This window comes from Pocillopora verrucosa, chromosome 10 (assembly GCF_036669915.1).
Source record: "Pocillopora verrucosa isolate sample1 chromosome 10, ASM3666991v2, whole genome shotgun sequence".
Lineage (NCBI taxonomy): Eukaryota > Metazoa > Cnidaria > Anthozoa > Scleractinia > Pocilloporidae > Pocillopora > Pocillopora verrucosa.
The window spans coordinates 18,142,852-18,163,551 of NC_089321.1; the positions used below are offsets into that span (position 1 = coordinate 18,142,852).

The following is a 20,700-nucleotide window of genomic DNA, read 5'->3' on the forward strand; positions in this document are numbered from 1 at the left end:
CTTGGGCCTTTGCCAGAAACTGCACGGAAGAACAAGTTTATACTGGTGGTTAGTGATTATTTCACTAAATGGACTGAGAGTTACCCATTACCCAATCAAGAGGCCACTACTGTTGCTGAGAAGTTAGTGAATGAGTTCATTTGCCGCTTCGGTGTACCCCGTGAACTTCATAGCGACCAAGGAAGAAACTTTGAATCTAAGGTGTTTGCTGAAATTTGCAAGTTGTTAGACATTGAGAAGACTCGCACTACTCCACTGCACCCCCAATCTGACGGACAAGTTGAACGTTTCAACAGGACAGTTGTCGAAATGCTGCGTGGGAAGATTAAGGAAGACCAAAAAGACTGGGATCTTCAGCTTGCATGATGGCATATCGAAGTGCTGTTCACAAGTCAACAGATGTTTCACCTAATCTCTCAATGCTGGGTAGAGAAGTGGAAGTTCCTTTGGATGTCATGACTGAAACACCTCCTGATGCACCGCCACTCAAGACGGACTATGCCCAAGCAGTTCAAAAGAGATTGGCCAGTGCACATGATTTGGCAAGACGCCATTTGAACAAGGCAGCCATACGCCAGAAGCGGAACTACGATAAGCGGCTTGCTGGCAGGTCATTCACTGTTGGAGATTCGGTTTGGTTGCACCTTGTTTGTAGAAAGAAGGGGCGAAATGTAAAACTGGACTGCCCATGGCAGGGACCTTATCTGGTCATATCTGTGCTTTCAGATGTAGTTTACCGCATCCAGAAGAGCAAGAACGCCAAACCAAAGGTGGTTCACTTGGACCGATTGAAGCCATACCTGGGACCCCCACTAGAGAAGTGGATTCCAAAAAGGCTGGTACAGTTATCGAAAGAAGGAGAGGAGGGGAGAGAGGCATCAGATGTTGATTCTCCGGTTTTTGTAGAAGGACAGTCAACCCCAGTTGAGAGAGAGGGAGTTGATCTAGTCGAGTCGACGGTGGGAGGAGAAGAAGATGTCACCCCGAGACCTCAGAATGCTGATTGCATTGTTGTTGATAGCAGTGACCAGCCTGATGATGTGAGGGAACGTGAACCTCATGTGGAATTGCCAACTTCTAGTGCAGATAATCTAATCCCAGAGGCTTTGAGCCATAAAATGGAAGAGTCAACTAAACAAGTTGTACCTGAAACAGATTCAAACGCTCATGGGAGACCTTCAAGGCAGCGGAAGCCTCCAAGTCGGTACGGGGCTTGGGTGTCTGGTTAACCAATTGCTTCAGTGATGTTAACGTGAAACGTTCGAGGACTGATGAACATTATGGAACATTCTAGGCAACTAGATAAGTTTGCACATTGTAATGTCATTGTTTCCTGAGAATTATGGACATGAACAGTCGTTAAGAATTAGTTGTTATGTCAAGTATAAGTTCATCCAGAAGTGACTTGCAAAGTGGACCAGCACTGGGACAGTGCTCATAAAGGGGGGAGTAGTGTAGCGCAAGCTATTCCCCAGGGGTCCCCCCTGAGTGACCTTACCTTTGGGGTCACGTGACTCATCGGTAGACCATGTGCTAATATAGTAGTGTTGTGTTTATTAAAAAGCAGTTTTAACGCCATGTTTACTGTGATTTGTGGTGTTACAGTATTTTTGATCACCTCTTCCCCAAAGCCCAACATATGCAGTACTGGAGAGGACAAAAACAGACCACAAGAGAAGCACCTCAAGGCCATTGTGACCCTGGCAAAGGCTTGCCAAAATGTCGCCCAGGACCGGGAAGAAAGCAAACAGGGGTTTTTTAATTTCCGGAGTGTTTTTTTATTTCCGGAGTGAGCATTTTACGACTATTTGTCCCAAAAGTCCTTAAAGTGAGACTATTAATCATAAATGGCATCTATTCCGCTTAATAGTCTCAAAGTGTCTTCTATCACGATTAATAATCGTGGCAAGTACGACTATTAATCGCGACAAAACTCGTTAATAGTCGTATTTGACGGGCTTTAGACTTATTAATCGTACATCGCACGGTTAATAACAGCAAATGCCCTTATTTGTCGCAAGGAAACGTACTCTTCTCAAAAGAAAGTTCAAGCTAGACTCTTTTTCGAACAGCCGCCATTACGACCAAAAATTCACAATCTGTTATTTCTTCGCACATGGCATTCTAGGTAATAAATATAACATATTTGAAGTTTGCTCGAGTACAAGTTCTCAGTGAAATTCATTTCTGTTTTAAAAGTGTGTTTCCAGACTACGTTTTCTTTGACTTTTCGCTTTTCGACGAAGTACAGCGCAGGCTTACACTGTCGTAAGAGAGGCGACTAGCATTTCGTCTGAACGAGAATGTAATATCGGACAGGTTTTGAAGTTTAACTGAAAAAAAGTCACAATCTAACAGCCAAATAGGTCAAATTACATCAAGTGTCCCCCAATAGCTTTTTGAGACACTAAAACGTCTGTCAACAAGCAAGCGATAGATGAAACTGGCGGTGGTGATAAACATGATGAAATTAATTCACGCTCAGGTAACTTGAATCGCACAGCTCTTGTACCACTGGCTTTGCTGAATTGGAATTGCCCAGGATTGATCCTCAATTAAGATCTGTTTCACTTCGGTCCTTTCCCCGCTGGTTTTTTTCCCCTCTTTCTTTGGGACATACGCAATTCTGAAAAAGACGCGTTTCATTTTACATATCACGCGAAGGAGAGAGGAAAATATGATTCGCGGCTAAATTTCTCCATGCTACAGGACTTTTTCCAAAACTATCGTGTTTTCGAAATGGGTCCTGTAAGAGCAATACAGAAAACGATCTATCGGAATGGAAAAACCATGTTCGATTTTTCTCAGTGAAACGTTTAAAAGATTTTGAAATTAGACGCCGATTCGCTGAGATGTTCATTTCGAGATAGCGATACTTGTCCAACGGCAAAATTACAGACAACAACAAGAACGGTCTACTTCACTTTTTTGGAAGAAAAAAAAAACGTCATACTCTTTCGTTAATAACACGTATATAATAACACATAGGAATTGACGCAAACATCTAAAAACAGTGCGCGACTGTCGATTCATTATTTTGATAGGAAATTATTTAGATCCAAACACGTAATGTCGGCATTGGTATTCCTGGTTTCCGAAACTGCTTTCATTCGATTAGCATATTCCGGAGAGATATACTAAACTTCTAAACAAGTGCACAGAGGGTTCTCATCGAAAGTGCTTTTCCTTTCCGCCGCCAAACCTTTCTATGCGGAATTCAAAGCTGTCATCAAGCACCCTCTCTGGGTGAGAAAAATATGTTGGCGCTAGAAATGACAAGTTATCGCTCTGTTTCATCCCAAACATCTTGTGATGGCAACAGAAACATTCTAAAAACATTCACTGGAGTTCGCAGAGTAATGTTTTATTGATTCGCTACAACCAAATGAACTCTTCCAGTAAGCTCTTTCTTACCCCGCGAAAATACGATTTTTCGCGGGAAAAAGTCAAAAACGAGAAAACGACTTTCGTATATTTGCAGCCGTTTAAAAAGTCAGAAAACTCTTTCAGTTGACAATTGTCTTTGAGATCAAGCTTTGTCTTCATTCTCAATCTCTAAATCTCTAATTATCACCTGCGACTTGCACACCGCTTTTTCAACTGTCCACTTCAGAAACCATCATCCATTGTGGCTGTTTCATTGAATAATTTTTTATAGCTCTCTCTCTCTCCCTCTCTCTAAGTTGCAGAAAGGTTTGATTCTGCAGCCACTTGAAAACAGACCCAGTGGAGTTTTCCCGACTAGTCATTTTAGAACTTCGTACCTTTGTTTCTCACTGGTCTCTCGTGAAGTAGTCATGACCACGTGTAGATTTCAACGGCTATCTTGCGAATTAAATCTGCAACGCTCCTTCTTTCGATCTTCGTCAAACGAACCGTTAACAGATAATGCCCACGACAAGAACCAGTAATCCGTCAACTGATGCACCCCTAACATCATTTTTGCATTTAAAGTGTCTTGCGAACACTGACAATATTTCACGACCCTTTAGTTCTTACTGATCGAACACACTGCCACACAGAGAGCGTCCATGGTGACCAATCACAAAGCTTGCTGTCAAAACAGGACCAATCACGGAAAAGTAAACAAAACTTTTTAAAGACAAAGAAATATTACAGTAAAAGACATGAATGGGAAGGTTGCAAATCGAACAACTGTTCAACCCTTCAAAGATCGAGAGCTGAAAACATTACGTAACCATAATAGTTATATTTTACGGCGTCGTCAACAGTCTGATTACAGAGCGACACTAATTTCTGCTTTGTATCAGGTGGATTAAATTACGAGCATTAATCGTGAAAGAGCAGAATCATTCATCCCTTCAAATACTTCAGACACGGCTTTGGTATACAGCATAATGCAAACGACTATTAAGAATAATTACTGTGAAAGACACAGTAATTAAACTAGTCGTAGGTTGCTTTTAGCAGACATAAAAGTGTCGTAATTCTTCACGATTCCCCGATCTTCTTTCAATGGTTGATTCGGAATAAAACTGTACTTAACCTACTTCGCACAGGGCTTGTTTGAGTACTTCCCTTTCTTTGTGTAATACATATAATACCAAAGATTTGATTATTTTAGTATTCGATAAGAAAGAGCGAGATACACAGAAAAGTAACCTTAACTGAAATTGAAAAGATATACTACCAAGCAGAAGGCAAAGTCAAAACGTTCATACGTGTGCTCAGTTGTGTCCGCTGAGACCACGTCTACTGTATGGAAAAATGAGATGTTATGAGAATCATAGCCACCTGAGATAGCTTGAATTCACCTAGAGTCAATTCAAGCTCCGTTACCATCGGTCTCCGAGCAATGTCACGCAACGTTTTCTGAGTAAAGGCCTATTTAGTGTTTTACATCCTATAACTTATTTTCTCAGTTTTGCACCACACATCCCAAATTGTGCGTGAAAATCATGTAATCAGGGGAATGAGCATCCCTGCAATCTGAGAACAGGGTATTGTTTTTCATTTCATGGACCAGATAATAAGGTGCGATGGTCCTTAGCTCTTGAACAAGCATGGCGACCTATATTTTTTTTTTTGCATAATTTTGGTGTGCAATTTTTCCCATTTACTTTTGAGAAGAAGAAAAATTTCTTCAAAGGGAAAAAAAAAAAGCTAAAAGCATGCACACAGCCCATTGCTTGGGCATGCAAATTATGACATTGAAGGGAACAACTCGAGGAACAATTTGAGTCTATGTCATTTAAATGTGAGGCAATTTCCCACAAATTATACATCAAATTGTTCAATATGCTGGAGACTTAAAACTTTTTTTCAAGTTTTTTTTTTTCTGAGGAATCACCCTAGGAGGAGCATGTACACCTCTTTTGAAATATTTGAATTTGCTAAAACAAAATGTAATGTTTCCAGGAAACACAAGTTGGCATCACTAGAAAATAATTAACCCACAGTTGAATAGACTCAATTAAAACTAAGCTGAAATATTGACTTATCAACAACCCACTATTTACTGTGGTGTAGTGGTGGTGTATTTTTACTGCTAGCAACCAACAATGAGGTGAATAGTAGTTTTAGTATAAACCAAAACATTGAGATAATAAAACAGAAACCAATGACTTAAACTTATTTATTTCTGCAAAATTTACATTGTTTTTGGGCACAAATACTGTGCAAGTTGCTCTGAGGGGAAAAACAAAGGACATTTGGAGTTTGAGCAGACAATCAGAGAAAACTCCCAAGACCATTCATTGTTTTATTATGTACTCAAAATTATTATCTCCACTCTTAATCAAGACACTCTAATATATTATATTTGGGGCATTTTGGGTTAAAATCAAAGAAATATTGATGGGTGTATCCAAACCTTTTTCACAGGTGCTGGGTCCTTTACTTCAGTTAATTGGCCTTTCTGTGAAATCAACAATACAGTAAACAAAAGTTGACTGGGAATGAAAACTTTTCCACAGCAATAATTATTTTTCACCTTTTCACCTTTGTGGAATATATGATGACTGTAAAGGGGGTTGACCAATTACAACCTCTTATTGTGTAGAGGAAGATGTTGTAGTAGAGATGTTACTGCAAAGTGAGATGCATCATAAAGCATAAAATGTTGACAATTTAAAACATGTGACTGAACATCAGCATTAGGATGTTTTCTTGTGGTATTATATCGAATTTGCACCAAACATATTTTTTTTTTGATAAAACTTTCCTCAAATTATTTAAAGTTTGTTTGCTTCCTTCCCCTCTGTTATCAGTCTTTTCAGGAGGTACATAGTTCCCTCTGAGTTCAAGTGGATCTGTTTTGTGAAATGTTTGGTTAAAATATAGTTTGTTTCAGCTTCCTTCCATTCTATGATTGGCTGATCCAGAAGTGACTTTTAGTCAATATTGATGGATTCTTACCAATGGAGTTGCCACTCAAGACTCTGTCTTCTTTTTCTTTCTTTATGATATCCTCTGTTTAATTCACTTTTATAGAAATATTTTCTTATGATAATCAATTACCCTGTTTTCCTCCCTCAGACGGCCAATTTCTTGAACGTTGTTGTGTACCTTCTCAGAGATGACTTCCAAAGGTGTCTAGAGAAAAATAGGAACACGCCTTTACACTTCACCATACAGTAACTATTAATATTGTTGAACTAAAAAACATAGCAAATCAATACAATATTCATGTGGACATTTTTTTAGTGAAACTCTGTTCTCTTCAGGTTTTCAGCAAAAATATATTTTAGGTGTTATAAAGGATCACTGTTCAACAATAGTACAATTTCTTTCTCCAATATGATCCCTCACTTTTTTTTAAATTAAGGGAAGGATACATTAATTCTCTAATTATTGAAATTCTATCCAGAATGGCAACTCTCTTTTCTAAGTACAGATGGAAAACAGACTTTCTGTATGCCATTTAATGTACAGTGTGGAAAATTTTTGAATCACATGAAAATATACCCTTTCATTTGGCTCAACTGCAGCTGTTTCTTCCATTACTGGTTCTTCAGAAGGCAGAGGGGACAGTTTCTGTGAAGTCAACAAACCAGTGGAGCATTTGTATCTCTTTGTATCCCTACCTTACTAAATTTAACAGCTGTGATAGTCTCAGCTTGATTTGAAATAAGTCTTTTAAACCAATGCCACATTGCTGTTTGGCTTATTAATGCTTAAATACAATTTATTACCTCTTTCATTTCTTCATAGCTCTCCTTGAAAAACCTTGCAATCTGCTGTGAAGCCCTTAAATTCTGTTTTTTGGGACAAAAAAATTAATTGAGCCAAAGTTCTAATTCAACTGTTTTATTTGAAGATAAACTTACCTTCTTTAACGAGACCACCTCACTTTTAAACTCTTCACATTTTCTTCTTTCAACACTTAAATCCTGTGAGAATATTTTGGAAAGATAGCAACATTTCAACAAATGAATTGGAACCTGTTTACAGTTATCTACATGATGGTGACTGGTTAAGTCTGATATGACAATATTTCCATACCCATCTATTTTATTAAAAACCATTCAATGTAAATTGATCAATATATAACTCAAGAACAAACAAAAGATAACACTTTAATTCTCTACCTACATAATCCACCAATACTGATTTCAAAGCTTAAGCAAACTAGTGAGCTAGTGATAAATGACTAAAAAATGGCCTCAAATCCATCAGAAATTGGATTTTGCCAGAGTAAGCAAAGTAGTGTTATACCTTTTCCAACAACTTAATTTCTGTGCGTAACTTCTCTATGGTTTCTTTACCATCTTTGACCTCCTGAAAGATAAATGAGGCTGTTAATGAAGACACCAATAATGGTTAATAAGAAGAAACCCAATTTTATTTCTAAATCTAGGTCATACATATCCATATATGTATATATAATTGTCTTTTTAATGGGGGTGGTTTTAAAATTAAAAAAAATATAGGAATTGTCAATATTATGTCTACCCAATCTGATCTCAGACAACAGAAACATCAGTAGGATTGAATAAAAATTAAGCTCCCCTATGCAAATCTTTTAGAAGTAGTGTTTCTTGTAGGTTCAGCTTCATTATAGAAGTGTATTCAATGAGTTGCTCTTGCATTAGTTGAAACTATTTAGTGCTCATAAATCATTAATATAGACATTTTAATCAAATCACCTTCTTAGCACCATCCAACTTTGCTATTAGTTTTTTTCTGGTGTCCTGTAGGAAAAATTAATTTTTTCACAATAACTGAACAACCATTTGGAACCTTATGGCCTGTAATCAGGAGGTCATTTCTCTCAAATTTCACTGAACAGATTGTTAAGTATGCGATCAACAGCAATTACCACATTTAGTAATAAAACAACTTCACAACACACTCCTATTCTGCATAACTTACGAAACAAGAGGAAGCACCATCCTCTACTACTGCTCCCTATTGGAAACAATTATATTTTAATATTCAACATCTTCATAACAAATTATAAAACTCTGACCATCAATCAATGACTGTAATCATACTTGCAGGGCCCTGCTGAAAACAGTGTTGGTGGGTGGGCTCCCTGGGTGAATATTGTTATTATAATTATTATTGTCATACTTTTCCATATCAAAGTAATTGCTTTATATAACTAGTAGCTGAAACCCTGTTTTAGGATTTCATGAGACAAATACATTGGCAAGATTTTGAAACACTCTGCTAGAAACTTAACTTATAATTTGTATCATTGATTTCAAGTTTACCATCAATCTGAATATGTGCAACACCTATTCAATTAGATACAATGAAAATCTTCATAAAAAATATCTCTCACCTTTTTTTGATAAACAGGGCGGATATTTGTTGCCAATCAGCTAGTTAGCATACTGTCGATTTTCAATTGATCTTCATCTTTTAAAGGGTCTAACCCCTTTAGAAAGTTAAAGGAAGATGGAGAGATGTACTTCCTCATTCTTTGTTTGCTGGTAAGGGGAGGTGCAAGCTCTCCATCTTCATACAGTTGGCAGATTTCTAGGGCCTTCGAAAAAATTTCTTGAGGGAGCAACGCCACTTTAAAAATGTTGGTAACTGTAGAGTTACTGCCATCCTGCAAAATAATCATAAAGCAAGAAATTAGTTACAGCCTTCCTTCTTCCACTGAATATTAAAATATTTTTTAATAGTCTAAGTGAAGCGAATCACTCAAGCTGAATAAAAAGTACGAGATCATTATCAAATATCCTGGTGCTTAATGTAACTCATGTGACGTATAGTCATATTCGTTTTGTAACGTTGTTTAATTATTCCTCATCTGCAATGGCTGTTCGTTCTATGGTCATCTGTTACTAATATATTTGTCAAAGATTTCCTTTACGTAAACGGCTCAGTTTTGATCCGCACTCGTGTCGTTTCTAAAGCTCCACATAAGATGACAAGCTAAAAATTTTTCTATGCTTACTAAGCCATTTTCAATTTTCAACGTTATAAAAGGATACAAAGAAAGATGGCGATTTGCATTTTCGACATAATGAGATGTTTTCTAAATCCATGAAGCAAATTCAGGTGAAGAAAACTGTGCATTAGAGTGTGTTCACAGTTAGCAAAGAAGAAGTCCTTCGAATGCAAACTTGGTAAATCTAAACGTATCGTAAACATAATGCCTCGGCAATGGAAATTGCAAAATCTCTTCAAAGAATTCAATTCAACAAAACCATCTGATACGCTCGGTTCCTAAGCTAACGACATCGAGGCTTCAATGTGATTGACATCAAGAAGAGGAGTAAATTAATTAATTTTCGTGGTGAGAATTTTTGTAGTAAAATTTTCCTTATATATGGTCGTTGCTCATATTTTACGGAATTGAGATGAAAAATAGAACCAATAGAATTAAGAAATCAATCAACAAATAAAACTCTGATTCAAAATTAAAATCTGGGATGAGTAGCGCAACTAAACAAAATAACTAAGAAAAAAGAGAAGTGGAGAAGGGCTTTTTCCACAAATAGACAGTTATTTCGCGTAAGGGAAAAAAACTTTTAAGGTCGTGTGTGTAATTAACCACGGAAAATCAATGGTGGCGCCATTTAGTCTGGGTTGCTGAATTCTTTAGATTTTTTTAAATTTACAATTCCTCGCACTTTAAGAACTAGTCAACAAAAATTTTTAAAGGACAGGAAAGAAGAGAGCCCAACTGTCGAAGACATTAGGAAGAATTCTCGCTTACTCATACCTCCCATTCTACCTTTCCGTTGAATTAAAACTTTCTTTCAAGAGTTCACGGAAAAAAGTTAGAAAATGGGACTAGCTGCAGGCACTTGAAAATAAAAACAAAATCTCACCTTTGAAGAAATATTGTATTTCCTCACAATACAAATTCTCATGGCAGAGGCCTCATCTTCTGTGGTCGGACTGTCCGGGTCTTCTTTGAATCTATCGAGGACACAACAGGCCTCCGCTATTGCCTCTGCAAAACGAGGCAGTTCTGGGCAGGCGTCACTCACAATTTCTTCGTTTGTTCGCCCCTTTTTTTCTTTTTCTAATGCTCTAAGGGCCATCTGGCGGCCCGAGTGATCGCCAGCACGCCTCCTTTTACGTCTACATTTTTTCTTTTTTTTCCCCGTCTCTTCGACACCCTCGAGGTCCACCGCCACCGTCCTCTCCTCCTCGTCACTCTCCGTTTCGGACACATGCTCGCTACTTAAATCTATCATTCTATCGTCGAAATCGTCCTCGAGGAATGGTGAGAGATTTGGCAGTTGTGCCATCACTGCAGCCTTTGCAGAACAACAGCGAGCAGAACAATAGCTAGCACAACCATGCGCGCAGTCAATCATTCACAAGTCATCATATGATTGGTTGCAACGGCTAAAAAACTTGACCTGTTTTGGAACAAGATGAACTGGTTTCAAGCAAAGATCTCGCTTTTCGTCGTTTTCCCCTCCAAGTGACACAGAGGCGAAACTACGGGCAAACTGAACTGAAAAATGAGTAGTGAGAGCGAGACGGACGACGATTTTGCGGTAAAAAATATCTTCGTAGCGATGTGAGATGGTTATGATTACGATTTTAACATCTAACATTAATAAACAGATAGACGAAAACAAGATACACCCAGAAGAAGTTAGAGCTGCTGAAAGCGCGCTTGAAAAACTGGAAGATAGTTCGTTACAGGTAAGTACCAAAACCTCTGATTTTTTTTCCTATTTAAGGTATGAACTAATTTGTATCAGGTTAAATGTTTATTTTATTCCAATTGCAGTTCAGTGAAGTGAGTGAGGTGGAAGGTGGTCCTTTTCAGTTTGTCGAATCGGATCATACTACCTTTTGGAAGAATAAAAAGGGGAAAATAAATCAGGTTAGTCTTCTCCTTGAAATGTCGTGTAATTTTCAGCCAAGATTTTTGCAGTCTCATGAACAGCGCGGGTAGTGAATCGCATCCAAGATCACTCAAAGTTTAGAAAAGATTGATAATCGTTTGAGCGCTCACGTCCTTTGCCTTTGTTTTCGAAGAAAAATGTTATATCCTAATCACAACCAGACTTTTAGCTGTTCCACTGATTTTTTTTTAAATGTCTTGCCTATTTTAAACTTTTCGTTCTTAGCAACGTATTTTTAACAATAAAAGTTCAAACAGAACCTTGGTATACTCGCTGTAACAAAGTGACGCTTTGATTGTGGTCTCCGAATTCAGTTGAGCTTAATAATCGTTTTTGCGTGCACGTGAAGGTTTTACCACTTAAGGGCGCATCTTAGATTGGCTTAATAATCGTCCAAGGGCGTGCGACAAATGACTAGCCGCTAAATATTGTGCTCAACATACCAGAGCAATTCGTTTAAATAATTGGATTTTCCTTTTCAACAGGAAAAGAGCAATAAAGATTCCAAAAAAAAACGTGAGTATTGCTGCCATGTTGTCACTATTTTTATAATAAGAACCTTGTAAAAACGTATAAACCTGGGTATCCAGTGTTTCACAACACCTCGTCTAAACCCACGCATAGTTCAAAAGTACTTAAGTTAGAAAAAAATTTCCAGAGAAACATTTGTTTTCAATAAATTTATTTCAGAAGCGTTTTAATATTGCATCAGTTGTATGTTACTACTTTTGGAAAATAGGGAGATTACTGAAAGCAAAGGAAAAGACTGAGGCCTCCTCTGTAGTGCGTGAAATAGCGAAAGGTTGTTGTAAGAGGAAGTGCATAGGAGATATTCCAGTTCGGTATGTTACGAAAAAAAGGGAGGAATTTTGGTCGAAGACCATCCAAGAGAGAAACGAAGTTATAACTACTGCCATTGCCAGCAGAAGTGATGGCCGTCTACGGTTGAATAACGTCTCGGAAACCATTTGTGCAAAGGCATGGTGTACCGTCCACGGGTTCTCCATTTCAAGGTAAGCAATTTGCAATTCATTTTCGTCAAGTATCTCATTGGCGGTGTTATTTGCAAACTTTGGGGTGAATATGACCATGTATTACTATTCGCCTCAGTGGAACTTTAGACAGCCTTTTTAGATCACTAATCCTTACACTCTCGTGTACATGTTTCCTTTGAGATTATATTTATCATAAAACATTAATCAGCTGACTTAGCTATGGCTTTGCATTTCTTTCAGTTACTATGAGCAATTAAAAAAAGGGAACCAGTGTACTCGGCAGAGTAGAAAGAAATCTCTGGCCTTCGACCTGGCTTTGGAGTGGTTCAGAGGATTCGCAAAAAGTGCAGAACAAATGCCAAACTCCTCCTCAAGGCCATTGCCATCCTGCCTGACAAAAAATGAAGTGTATACATTGTACAAGGAGGAAATGGGGGACAACCCTACACTTTCACACGTGCACTTCTTATATAAAATGTGGAAAGTGAACTTTCCAGATGTTTATATACCAAAGGTAGGAATAATTGTTTATGATCAAGGCGACTGAAATGGCAGTCACTCTTACAGTGACTCTTACAGTCCTGTAGTCTTATAAGAATAAAACAATTTGAAAAGTTGTTTGCTTTCTCCGCTTTGCAGCAAAGTCGGTTTACAAAGTGCACAATTTGCCAACAGTTGAAAGTAGAATTGAGTAAGCCGCAAGTTCAAGAACAGCGCAATCACTTGAGAATGATGAGGAAACTTCACCTTACTCAGCAGATGTAAGTTGAAATTACATATTCATTGACAGGTGTCCTCGTTAGTATGCTTCAGAATAAAACAAAAACTGTTTAACATTAATTACAACACCAACAGACCATGCCACACTATGACCTGTGAATTAAAATCTCAACGCTTAAATATGAATGGTGCATCTATATCAAATCATTTTCATATTTTCTTAAGGACGGAGAGGAACAAGTACTACAAACACAACATCAAAGCAAGAGTAAACCCAAACAAGTACTTGTCCCTTATCATTGATGGCATGGACCAAGCTAAACATAACTTGCCACATTTTACTACAATTACAAAGGTAAAATCAATGCTACTTGTACATGTATTAAATATAATATTGGAATGTTTCCGAATTTTGAAAGCTCCGGTTATAAGGTCGTCATTGCGAAAAAAATTGACATTGTGTAAACATAGATGTTGGGTTGTTCCGCACAAACATCAACATTGCGCTATATCACATTGACACAACTCTAGCCGTAATTGCATAAGGATTTGGCTGACGCTACAAGCTGTGAAAATCAATTCTTACTTAGATGTTTTGACATAATTGCATTTCATTTTTATGTATTCTCATCAGGTAGACGAAGGTGCGTGGAAATTAAAGACGCATCTCAGAGGTGTCCTGGTTAACCAGAAGCAAGAAGCCCATGTGTTTCTTGATTTATGCGAGTACCCGCATGATTCAAATTTGACTATCAACGTCATGCTGGAGACTCTGTTGCACATCAAGAGATCGGTAAGTTTAACCAATGGACCACAAGTTGTCTTTGTCCAGAGTATAACATCTGTATGCATATTGTTTTTGCCCCTTACTACGTAAAAGAAAAAGCGTGCGCCACATTGACTTTTTACCGCATTTGGACGTTATCAGTGATATATTACTGATCAGGGTCACTGCAAATTGGATGATGAATTAAAGACGTCATTCGACATCTAATGACGTCTATAGTGTTGAAAGAACTATAATGCATTGCATTGAAGAATAGTTTAAAACTATTATAGTTTCAAATGAAATGCGTCGCACTGTTTCACCCGATACCTTCTTGTTGATCATTTTTAATTCATTTTTTCGTTACTCTTTTAGCAAGGGTATCTGCCACCTGTCCTGTACCTCCAGATGGACAACTGTTGGAGGAAGAACAAAAACCGCTATGTCCTAAGTTTTCTAAGTTTATTGGTCGAGAGGAAAATTTTTGAGAAGGTGAGTTATCAAATCAGGCAAAATTGTCTTATCTCTCAATAAACAATTTCAGCCGTAGCTAGAGAGGAGTCCCAGCCTAATATCATTTTTAATTCAATACAAATTTTGAAAATAAGTTGAACGAGGATTAATTATTCCTCTTTTTGTCAGGACGTTCGTTACCACTTTAAGTCATGGTTTACTGACCGTTGGTCTCTAACTTTGGTTGGCCTACTATTTTGTTTCATTTTATGCAGCAATATTACTCTCAGTAATTGAAATGACAACAACATGTAACTATATAAGGAAATTTGACTATGATTCATTCTGAACTGGGGTTAATAAACGAAATCACACGTTTTACTTTTTGACAGATCAAAATATCTTTCTTGGTGGTGGCCATACACATGAAAACATCGATCAGATGTTTTCATGTGTAGCAAGAAGACTTTCCAAGAACGCCGCCCATACTTTAGAGGCACTGAAGGAACAGATTAAAGTATCGTACACCCCTCCTGTGTTAGTGGAGGAATTATCATCTTTGTCCGAGATCAAAGCGTGGATGGAGAACTCCATTAACAACATATCAGGCCACGTCCACCAACACGTTTTTAAAATTCAAAACAACAACAGCAACCCCAAGCTGTTCTATAAGAAGTGGTCCACCTCACCTGTCTGGCTGCCTGATGGCGGAATAAGTCTCATCTCGACCATACCAAGAGAAATTCCCAAGCTTGTCAAACCGAACACTCTCGGTGGCATGTCCCTTGACAAGCTTGAAATGGACCTCCCAAAATACGCCATGAAATTGAAAGACTCAGAAATGGTATGGTGGAGAGAATTCATAACCAGACAGAGGAATCGCCATCAGCAGCCAGACAGGACTAAAAAATGGGACTTGGATGCCCTGGAAAATACTATTTGCAAAGTTGCCACAGCGCAGTCTACTTCTTCTGTGGAGTTGAGTACACTCGTATCGAGAGAGGAAAGGGAAGTCGAGGTAACTATAACCGCTCGACAATAACAAAGAATAAACACCCAGGGTCCCTCTTATGATGTCCAACAGTATGTTGCCGGATTTTAGCCAGCACAGGCCGCACAAAGATACTATGAAATAACAAGTTAATGCAAATTTAAATATCGAATTAATCTATATAGTAACCTGTGCCATATTGGTCTTGACTCTTACGGACAAATATTATACATCTGAGATGCAGATAACAGAATCGTGGCTTTGATAATAACGAATGTTTTTCTTAAAAATGATGTGAACATTACCAGGTTATAATCATTACCCTCTACTATCTTCCAAACAGATCACTGTAAGCAGAAAAAGAAAAGCGGATGGAAAAGCGGGTGGAAAGGCGAGTGGAAAAGCGGGAGAAGGGCGAGCCAAGACAAAGAGGACGAAAAAATAGGTAAGCATTACTAAATTAATGGATTTGTGGCCAGATTTTATAGAATACATCGGAAGAAAATTGTGGGCAATAGAGAGTGATGACATTATGCTCTTTTCCGACCTATGTCATGTTAATTCCGAGAGGGGAGTGGGGGGAAGAAAATCCCTCTCACGGCAACATTATAGTATCCTGACGTCTATTTGTCAAATCTTCAGGAGGCTGGATCACTATAAGGTTTTTTTTTATTATTTCTGGTGGTTTAAGTGAGCTGAATTAGAGGTCAATTCAAATTAGCACTATTAGCAGTTGTAGTAAATGTGGACTCATCAGCTCAGTCCTCAATCAAAACCCTCAGCGAATGACTACAGGGGGCATTAAAATTTTATTAACTCAAAAAGAAAGATACATGGAAAAAGTAAAACTACATTTTAAGCATAATGACTGTAACTACTTTTTTTTAATTGCAGAACCACTACTTGCTGCTGAAAAGATTGTAGCATAAAACCAAGCATTTAGATTTTTTCATTGTTTTTGTTTGTTTGCTTTCTTTTGTGTCTTTCCTCACATCATTTACCTCCAATTCTGAATTAAATTAACAATAAACAAAATCTACTATATGGTGTTTTCAATCTTTGAATGGCGTTGCGTATCAAGTGAAAATTTCTCGATCAGGCCACCGGCGTGTATACTTGCTGGACACCTTTCACCTAACTTACAGCCTATGTAATTCAATTGTCTTTATCAAGGAAGCAGGCTACTTCTACACTATGGCCCTGGCTGGATTGCGATGTAATTCTACACTACCTCCTATTACTATTTTAGTTGATAATAAATATTATAGTTTCGCTGGCTAAAACTTTCTAATATGACATCTCAGGTATTCCTCAACTTTGAACTTCTTATCTCTTCCTGGATTTATCCTGTCAGATACAAAAAAAAAAGGTGAATACGTGACAATAAATGATATTATCACGAGCCGCAACACTGTTAAACAAAATTCGAATACCACCAGCTTTCATGGTGCGAGAAATTTAATCGATACTTAATGGATGGTTCACATTCATAGCGATAATCTCGAAAATATGTGTACAACGAAAAGGGTTGTTTAAGACTTAAATGCAGGGTGGATTGAGTGTCTCATCAACGCTTACTGATATCACGCAATGTTGCGTGACATCGCTTGGAGACCGATGGTAACGGAGCTTGAATTGACTCTAGGTGAATTCAAGCTATCTCAGGTGGCTATGATTCTCATTACATCTCATTTTTCCATACAGTAGACGTGATCTCAGCGGACACAACTGAGCACACGTATGAACGTTTTGACTTTGCCTTCTGCTTGGTAGTATATCTTTTCAATTTCAGTTAAGGTTACTTTTCTGTGTATCTCGCTCTTTCTTATCGAATACTAAAAAAATCAAATCTTTGGTATTATATGTATTACACGAAGAAAGGGAAGTACTCGAACAAGCCCTGTGAGAAGTAGGTTAAGTACAGTTTTATTCCGAATCAACCATTGAAAGAAGATCAGGGAATCGTGAAGAATTACGACACTTTCTGTGTAAATTAATTGTGACGACCATTTTGTTTTTATGTCTGCTAAAAGCAACCTACGACTAGTTTAATTACTGCGTCTTTCACACTAATTATTCTTAATAATCGTTTGCATTATACTGTATACCAAAGCCGTGTCTGAAGTATTTGAAGGGATGAATGATTCTGCTCTTTCACGATTAATGCTCGTAATTTAATCCACCTGATACAAAGCAGAAATTAGTGTCGCTCTGTAATCAGACTGTTGATGACGCCGTAAAATATAACTATTATGGTTACGTAATGTTTTCAGCTCTCGATCTTTGAAGGGTTGAACAGTTGTTCGATTTGCAACCTTCCCATTCATGTCTTTTACTGTAATATTTCTTTGTCTTTAAAAAGTTTTGTTTACTTTTCCGTGATTGGTCCTGTTTTGACAGCAAGCTTTGTGATTGGTCACCATGGACGCTCTCTGTGTGGCAGTGTGTTCGATCAGTAAGAACTAAAGGGTCGTGAAATATTGTCAGTGTTCGCAAGACACTTTAAATACAGAAATGATGTTAGGGATGCATCAGTTGACGGATTACTGGTTCTTGTCGTGGGCATTATCTGTTAACGGGTTCGTTTGACGAAGATCGAAAGAAGGAGCGTTGCAGATTTAATTCGCAAGATAGCCGTTGAAATCTACACGTGGTCATGACTACTTCACGAGAGACCAGTGAGAAACAAAGGTACGAAGTTCTAAAATGACTAGTCGGGAAAACTCCACTGGGTCTGTTTTCAAGTGGCTGCAGAATCAAACCTTTCTGCAACTTAGAGAGAGGGAGAGAGAGAGAGCTATAAAAAATTATTCAATGAAACAGCCACAATGGATGATGGTTTCTGAAGTGGACAGTTGAAAAAGCAGTGTGCAAGTCGCAGGTGATAATTAGAGATTTAGAGATTGAGAATGAAGACAAAGCTTGATCTCAAAGACAATTGTCAACTGAAAGAGTTTTCTGACTTTTTAAATGGCTGCAAATATACGAAAGTCGTTTTCTTGTTTTTGACTTTTTCCTGCGAAAAATCGTATTTTCGCGGGGTAAGAAAGAGCTTACTGGAAGAGTTCATTTGGTTGTAGCGAATCAATAAAACATTACTCTGCGAACTCCAGTGAATGTTTTTAGAATGTTTCTGTTGCCATCACAAGATGTTTGGGATGAAACAGAGCGATAACTTGTCATTTCTAGCGCCAACATATTTTTCTCACCCAGAGAGGGTGCTTGATGACAGCTTTGAATTCCGCATAGAAAGGTTTGGCGGCGGAAAGGAAAAGCACTTTCGATGAGAACCCTCTGTGCACTTGTTTAGAAGTTTAGTATATCTCTCCGGAATATGCTAATCGAATGAAAGCAGTTTCGGAAACCACGAATACCCATGCCGACATTACGTGTTTGGATCTAAATAATTTCCTATCAAAATAATGAATCGACAGTCGCGCACTGTTTTTAGATGTTTGCGTCAATTCCTATGTGTTATTATATACGTGTTATTAACGAAAGAGTATGACGTTTTTTTTTTCTTCCAAAAAAGTGAAGTAGACCGTTCTTGTTGTTGTCTGTAATTTTGCCGTTGGACAAGTATCGCTATCTCGAAATGAACATCTCAGTGAATCGGCGTCTAATTTCAAAATCTTTTAAATGTTTCACTGAGAAAAATTGAACATGGTTTTTCCATTCCGATAGATCGTTTTCTGTATTGCTCTTACAGGACCCATTTCGAAAGCACGATAGTTTTGGAAAAAGTCCTGTAGCATGGAGAAATTTAGCCGCGACTCATATTTTCCTCTCTCCTTCGCGTGATATGTAAAATGCAACGCGTCTTTTTCAGAATTGCGTATCTCCCAAAAAAAGAGGGGAAAAAAACCAGCGGGGAAAGGACCGAAGTGAAACAGATCTTAATTGAGGATCAATCCTGGCCAATTCCAATTCAGCAAAGCCAGTGGTACAAGAGCGGTGCGATTCAAGTTACCTGAGCGTGAATTAATTTCATCATGTTTATCACCACCGCCAGTTTCATCTATCGCTACCTGTCCGATATTACATTCTCGTTCAGACAAAATGCTAGTCGCCTCTCTTACAACAGTGTAAGCCCGCGCTGTACTTCGTCGAAAAGCGAAAAGTCAAAGAAAACGTAGTCTGTAAACACACTTTTAAAACAGAAATGAATTTCACTGAGAACTTGTACTCGAGCAAACTTCAAATATGTTATATTTATTACCTAGAATGCCATGTGCAAAGAAATAACAGATTGTGAATTTTTGATCATAATGGCAGCTGTTCGAAAAAGAGTCTAGCTTGAACTTTCTTTTGAGAAGAGTACGTTTCCTTGCGACAAATAAGGGCATTTGCTGTCAGATGCGATTATTAATCGTGCGATGTACGATTAATAAGTCTAAAGCCCGTCAAATACGACTATTAACGAGTTTTGTCGCGATTAATAGTCGTACTTGCCACGATTATTAATCGTGATAGAAGACACTTTGAGACTATTAAGCGGAATAGATGCCATTTACAATTAATAGTCTCACTTTAAGGACTTTTGGGACAAATAGTCGTAAAATGCTCACTCCGGAAATAAAAAAACACTCCGGAAATTAAAAAACCCCTATTTAGACTTCGAACAAGAATTCCTTTTGACGATGATGAAGTTGAAATTGGGTCTCATTAACAAAGATCTTGCATTCAGATTTATGGTTTCTTCAACTACTGTTAGCAGTGTATTTATTACATGGATTAAATTGATGTCCAAAGAGCTGTCAGTCTTAATCATCTAGCCAAGCAAACAACAAGTAAATAACACTTTGCCAGCTTGTTTCAAGAAATTATACCCAAAAGTGAGATGCATAATAGATTGTTTCGAATGTTTTACTGAAACCCCTAGTGGTTTGAACCTTGCTGCTGCTTTGTGGAGTGAGTACAAGCACCATTACATATGTAAAGTACTAGTAGCCATCACTCCAACAGGGGCAATTTCCTATGTTTCTTAAAGCTATGGGGGGAGGGCATCAGATGCCTTTATTGTCAGAGACTGTGGTTTTCTGAACATCATTGAACCATATGATGAAGTAATGGCGGACAGGGGATTTAAAATAAAAGAAAACCTAATGATGTCTATGGCTAAATTATGTATCCCAGCTAGCTGCACTGCCTCTATGCAGATGTTACCCTCAGATGTCAGAAAGACATCAAATATTACAAATGTTAGAATATATCTTGAACAAGCTATTGGAAGAGTAAAAAGGTTTCATATTTTGAAAAATGAACTGCCTATAACTCTAATACCTCTTGTGGATGATATCATTAGAGTATGCTGTGCATTGTGTAACTTACTTCCACCTCTCTGTGAGCAAGTTAAAGTAGCTAGGTTCTTCTTATAGAATAAGTACGGTTAACCCACCAACAGCCATGTGTAATACTCTGATACAGAAAAACAAAATTAAAGTGTATTTGTCAAAATCTATTAATTTATGTGTGTCTCCACTC

At 37.9% G+C, this 20,700-nt stretch overlaps 1 pseudogene; it reads left to right on the forward strand.

Annotated features, from left to right (window-relative positions):
* The first annotated feature begins 365 nt into the window (after nt 1-365).
* LOC136283745 (uncharacterized) lies at nt 366-20,594 on the forward strand (annotated as a pseudogene).
* The last annotated feature ends 106 nt before the right edge of the window (nt 20,595-20,700 follow it).